Raw genomic sequence first — 7,359 nt, 5'->3', positions numbered from 1 at the left:
ATATTAGGCAGACAGTCTACTAATACTCTAATGAGAGTTAGTTAACACATAGGTGCAACTTTACTTATAGTCAACAGAAAGTCTCTTATGCTCACCAATGATACATTTATTTGAACAAAAATTCTGTGAAACATTGTGAAATATTACAATTTATTATTACGTTAAGAAGTATGTTTTCTATTTTAATATATTTTGACATGTCATTTAATTATTCCTGTGATGGCAAAGCTGAATTTTCAGCATCATTACTCCAGTCTTCAGTGCCACATGATCCTTAAAAAATTCATAAAAATATGCTGATTTGCTGCTCAAGAAACATTTATTATTATTATTATTATTATTATTATTATTATTATCATCATCATCATCATCATCATCATCAATGTTGAAAACAGTTGTGCTGCTTAATCTGTTTCTAATGACCATGACCATGCCTTTTTCTTTCAGGATTTTTGATGAATACAAAGCTCTATAAAGAATAAAAATATATTTTTTTGAAACATTATAAATGTCTTCACTGTCACTTTTGATCAATTTAATGCAACCTTGCTGAATACATTTTTTTATTTCTTTAAAAAGAAAAAAAAAAAAAAAAAAAAAAATACAGATCCAAAACTTTGTAATGGTAGTATATGTTCATGATTATATGTTAAAATCATTCTAATATGCTGATTTACTGCTCAAGAATCTTATTTATTATTATTATTATTATTATTGCTTAATACTCGAACAATGTATTTGTCACACACACACAACGTTTGGACTTTGTTTTCAGTTTGCACCGTTTCCCTTAGTTTATTGTCATAGTTATTAATTGATTAGTCATTTAATTCAGCTGTGTTCACCCATTATCACTAGTATTGAAGTTATAAATATATGAAAGGTACAATATATATATATATATATATATATATATATATATATATATATATATATATATATTGTACCTTTCATCAAATAAATGCAGCCTTGGTGAGTATAAAAAACAACAACTTATTTTAAAAACATAAAAAAATCTTACCAATCCCAAACTTTTGAACCAATCCCGGGACATTGAATATTCAACAATATTACTGACTTGAATGCACTGATACTATCGGATGAGAACTGAATCAGAGCTACATGATGACATCACTGTTGACATCACTCCAGAGCATCTTTATAGATGAATTGAACCCATTATATAATTGATGAACTGAAATGAATCAACACTAAACTAATTTCAACTGAATAATGACTGTACAAAACTATAATATGTATTGTATAAAGCCCTGTATAAATTTGAATTGGAAAAGAACATACATTTCATACATTCCTAGTATGTGGTCTCCCTTTTGCTTTGATGACAGCAGAAGTTTGTGTAAAACCTAATAATCATATAATATAAAATGAACCAAAGAGCACCTTGAGCTTCAATGGAATTAAGAACATCTGACCGTCACATGATCAATGCCACAATTAGATTGACCAAGAAATTGTGCAAAATGAAATATTTCTTTCTCATTTTGCATCATAACAGTTACAGTTTTATGATGTTCTATTCCGCTGTTCTATAAAATTTAGATTCCCAGACTTTCAGCGTGGTACACATAATATTCAAATATTTAAACCAAAAAAAGAAAAAAAAAGAAAGTCACCTGATATTTGACTCCTGGAGTCCTCCTTGCTATGAGCGCTTGCTGTGTCTCAAGGTTGTGCTATCCATGTGTCCCAGGTAAGGATGCTTCCATGCAGGCCTGAATTCCAGCAGTCATACTGTGAGGGGCTTGATAACATCATAGTGCATGAGGGCACCATTGTATGAAACTGCCAGAAAAGCAGAACGAGTCACAGGCTGACAAAGGCAGCCAGCATATTCCACAGCACGTGACACCGAGGGGGGACAATGTCACCGTTCACCCCCCACATCACAAAAAAAAAAAAAAGACCAAGCTGTCACTCAAATCTCATACACATGCACTCACACAGTATAACATCAACATAGTGATGTTATAATTCAGCCTGGTCTCATTGTTAATACGTAGGTATTAATACGTAATTTTCAAAGATAGAAAACTATCTAAAAAAATATGGACGTATTTGCAACAATTAAACGTAACATTATTACGTTTTTACAGCTAAAATACATTAAATATTTACGAATCTTTCATATCATAAAGATATCTGTATAATTTTTACCTTTTACCGTTTTATAGATAAATGGAAGATCCCTTAACCCTACTCCCAAACCTAAAACATACCCATTTTATACAGAATATAAAGATGTGTAGGGAAATGGCAATTTTATAACAATATAGCATTAAAAGATATTTTGAGCAGCTAATCCTACTCCTACCCATAACCATTTCTTAAAACTACATAGGCTACAATTATGAAGAAAAACAACATACTAAGTAATCACAATAATTTATTTATTGCGAAAATGTCAAAACCGGTACCAAAAGTCGTTCACATGACGATGTGTTGCAGTCGCAGTCCTCTCTGTCAGTATATAATAGTTTTGAATGAGGTACAGAGCAGAATTTAAGTTATTAATCCATGAAAATGTTAATCCGGCTTCGCTCTGTGTGAAGGCGCGCGCGCTTCTCCATTTCAAATGTAGTTTACCGACTGAAACACGGCATGTCGCAATCTGTGACGAACTGGCGAGAGCATGGGCGAGAGCCAATGAGCGTTTGATATCACTGCCGTAAAACATGTTGTACGCTTCTTCTTGAGGGCGCAATTTTTTAATTTGAATTAATCACGAGCGCGGGATTTGACATTTACGGTCGCTGCTGAGAATGGAGATGAAGATCACTGGATAAAGGGCTGAATTTGGATCTCTTCCTTGCAAACGTATGGATTCTAAAGATTTGGATTATCAAGCTAATAAAATTGATGTCTTTTGTGAATTTATGTTGGGTTGGTGTATTATGGTTCATGTGTCTCACGGACGGTAAATAAACTAAATATTACAAAATGGTTAAACGATTAAAGAAGGTATTTTAAAGGTTTTAAAGTGCAGTCTTGTTTAACACCATGTAGGCTAATCCTCCGAAACGAGTTTGCGGCAGAAGGTACGAACAGAGCGAAATGTTATTATTTCTTGAGTAAACTGCATTTAATAAATGCGACTGAAAACGTAATTGATAAGACTATTGAATGCAATAGAGTCAAAACATTAATTCCACGATTTGAATATGCATAAATAGGAATACGTACAAATTTGTACGTCGGTAGAGTTGTTCATACCTAAATAATTTACGTTTTTGTGCTGTCAATACGTACATATTTTGCGTTTTAGTGCTGTAAATACGTCAGTATTATACGTTTTTGTGTGTATAAAACGTAAGTAAATGTACGTTTGGTAGAACTACACTTTACGTAAAAATACACACGTATTCTCATGAGATCACGTTGCATAATTAGATATCCGTTTATTTGCAGTGCCCTGATATGATTCAGTTTTGTGATCAATTAATATGCAATCAGAATCAGTTTATTATTATTATATATCAGAAAAAAATGTTATGGCCATCATTCACAAATTACTGTTTAACAACAATGTTTACAGATTACAATACAATTGACATCTGTACAAAATGCAGCCTCTTGAACTCTTCAGATGATCATATAATGAATGCTCTTTATCTCACCGCTACACTTCAGATAACAAAACAATAAAAGTCCAACCCCTAGGCTATACTTTATCAAATGATTCATTGTTTTCAGAAATGGTGCTATGTTTATTTTGGTCTACGAATTTGTCATTTTATTATTGTAAGCCTACTATTTTTTTTAATGTGTGTTTGTGTATACCACCGCCCACTCTTAGCCCATGAAGAACCTAATTCTAGCATATTCTCAACATATTAATAACATAACAAGTGGATTCATCACTAGATCCCACACGCTTAGAAAAAAAGGTTCCATGGGGTTCTATATAGAAGCCAGGGTTTTAAAGAATGCCAAAAAAGGGTTCCATACAAGGAGAAACATCTTAAATGATTGTGTAATACTTTCATAATTAATGGGTTATTTCAGGGGTTTTTTCTTCTAGTAAAAAATCTTGTGCTTGTAAGAGCTTGTGTCACAATTTCTCTGTGTCTGTCCATGGACTTTTATTTTGATATTATTTTGTCTTATTTTGCCTGTGTTCAGTTCCAGTGTGTTTATTTGGTTGTCATAGTTATTAATGTTTTCAATGTTTAATTGATTAGAGCTCACCTGTTGTATATTATGTTCATCATCCTGTATTTAAGCCCTTCAGTTTCTTCTGTTATTGTCTTGTGTTAATGTTATGCATGTTTGTTTAGTTCCTAATGCTTATAAAATTTTATTTCATTGATCATCTTTGTCAAGCCAGTGCAATGCAGCATGTAAGGCATGATGGAGCTTTGAAGGGTGTGGATTTTGGAATAAACTGCTGCTTCAATGTATATGTAATACGTGATTATACTTAAGGTATTAATTAATATTTTTCCTAATAAATATCACATGAGTTAAATGACTTCTCTAGGCTTGTGAGATTTTACTTTGTTATAGCAGTTACCAGTGTGATTACTGAAATGTTCTTTTCTTGTATTCTCTAATGTCTGTATTTGATATCTGAATGCAGTAACAGTGCTTGCTCATTTAGCCCGATTTCCAGAAATGAAAAATAGACTCGTTTTGTGTTTGAGAAATGTCTTCAACATGTGTTCATCTGTTTTTCTAGGGTCCTCTGACAGCAATGGTCACAGGGGTCATTGAAGTCTATAGTTTAAGGGACCATTTCTCAGTTAAAGCCTTACTTTCCAGCAGAGCCGGACAGTAACTGAGTACATTTACTTGAGTACAGTATACTTAAGTACAATTTTGAGGGATCTGTACTTTACTCGAGTATCATTTTTGGGGAGTACTCATGACTTTACTCAAGTACATTTGAGAGGCAAATATTGTACTCTTTACTCCGCTACATTTCTATCCATAACTGTGAGTACCCATTACTTCTAAAAAAAAAAAAAAAAAAAAAGGAAAAAAGAAACATCTCGGAAACCCTCTCAAATGTGATTGGATTGTGCAGGCGCCACTGATTGGGACAGCCTATCAGCAATCACCTTCAGCTTTCCGCCAAAGTCAACTCCATGGTCTGATTTAGATAAGAGAAGAAACCATGGGCGAAACAATGGATGAAGACGCAGCAGGTCCATCCCGGGAGCGATATTTCTTTTCCCAGGATGGTAGGGGAAGACTCATGAATATTCATTAGGGAAGTAATCTCTGATTGGTCTTAACCCCAGTGACGGGTAGGTTTAGGGGCGGGGTTATGGAGGTCATAAGACCCCCAGTGACGGGTAGGTTTAGGGGTAGGTCATCAGACCAATCAGGGATGACTTCCCTAATGAATATTCATGAGTCTTCCCCTACCATCCTGGGAAAAAAAATATCGCATCCCGGGAATGTGCCAACCCGTGGCCCCACCTCGCCAGACTATTTAAATTTTCTGAACAAGTTAATGATAGTTTTCGGTTCAAGTGTTTGCTGTGTTTACCAATGTAAGCACTGTGGCAGTAGTAATGCAATATTTAGAAAATGTACTCTTGTACTCTTGATACTCAAGTACTTTTAAAAACAAGTACTTTAGTACTTTTACTTAAGTAGACATCTGACTGTAGTAGCCTACTTTTACTTGTACTTGAGTAAAATTTAGCAAGGGGTATCTGTACTTTTACTCAAGTAATGAAGCTGTGTACTCTGTCCGCCTCTGCTTTCCAGTTAGACTAAAGTGTAGCTCTCCTTGAGAGAAAGAACGCAATATCTTGATGTTTTGAGATGACTCTCTTGTTTATAGTTAGACCCTGGCCAAATCCAACCTTGGAAAAGCTGTGTGTTGGTGTGTGTGTTAGTCTTTTTGGTTACAGGTTAACCCTTAAGTGTCACCGGCCCACCGGTGGGCCCAAAGTCATTTAAAACGGTAATATTCTATACCAAACCTAAACTAATCTTGACAAACTATATATCATTGGAAACTTTTTCATATTTGACCACTGTTTTATATTTAAATATGTAGTTGTTAGATATTATGTCAATATTATGTAGTGACAATTAACTAATTTGTGACAAGAAAATGTAGCAAAAAAAAAAACTCACCAAGAAGTTGGGTTTTGTTACAAAAAGCTGATGCACACACATGCAATCAAGAAAGTCGTTTCTTCTTGTTGTCAATAATTCAAACAAAACATCTATTCTAGTTTTTGTATAAAACTTTGAGAATAAATAAAATTTATTGATGTTGCAATATTCAGTAAAAATGGCATTATTGGAGATTGACTGAGTTGTTGTTCAGGGGTGCGTTCTCCGAAACTACCTTAACGCTACGTCGTTCTTAAGTTGTACCTTAAGAAGTACCTTATCGTTAATACGTGGTTTCCGAAACCTTCTTAGTTAAGTATACCTTCTGTAAGTCATACGTTCGTAAGGTTGGTCTGGAGCGCTCTTAGCTATACCTTATCGCTGCTGACGGTTCATACCGCTAGTGGCCACCACTACGCAAAAAGCTTTTTTACATCGCAGTTTAATTACACATAGAAAATTGACTATGAACATTTAATATAAAATCTGATTTAGTATTAAAATTACATTTTTACTTTACTTTAAAATTTTACACATAAAATACTTAAGTTGTTATAGCCTACACCCAGTGTATGGAAGTGTTTTCATTAATAAAGTTTCCATACACTAATGGTTGTTAGTTTTTTTAATTACTATCCTAAGGCACATCAGCTGGCGAACCATTTGACAGAAAAGGCTTAGGAGTCTATATAAAGAAAGATGAGTTGCACAAACTTTATAGCTATGGCAGCGAGACAGCGAGTAGGCCTACTTGTTTTAAATCAAAGACGGCGCCGTCCGCGGAGCCAGTTAGTGTATGTCAACTACATGGCTGGTGGATAATCAGCATACGTTGTGGAGAACATTAACACACTTATGGCCGTGAGGGTTTGGGATTGCACACTTGCTAAATTATAAACACATAGGACTACACTCATATTTATTTCTGCATGTACATATTTCAATGAGCCCGATAAATGCAGTTTGTACTATTTCTAAAACACTTCTTTATAAAGAACATTGTTTTCTCAATACTTTACCTATACCGCTGTGAAGGAAAGAGCGCACAATCGATCATCGAGGCATCGATATCAACCTATTCAGCGCCTCCACCATGGACAGCGCCTGCTAAGGTCGAACTTAAGAAGGTTTACCTTAAGCAACATCCTAAGGTATAGTTCGGAGAACACACGTAGGAAAGGTATAACTGTAGTTAAGGTGTACCTTTTGAGTCTTCGTAGCGCGCTAAGAGACAACGTTATCGGAGAACGCACCCCTGGACAT

The sequence above is a fragment of the Squalius cephalus genome, assembly GCF_949319135.1.
Source record: "Squalius cephalus genome assembly, chromosome: 15".
Lineage (NCBI taxonomy): Eukaryota > Metazoa > Chordata > Actinopteri > Cypriniformes > Leuciscidae > Squalius > Squalius cephalus.
Note: the sequence above shows the minus strand (reverse complement) of the source record.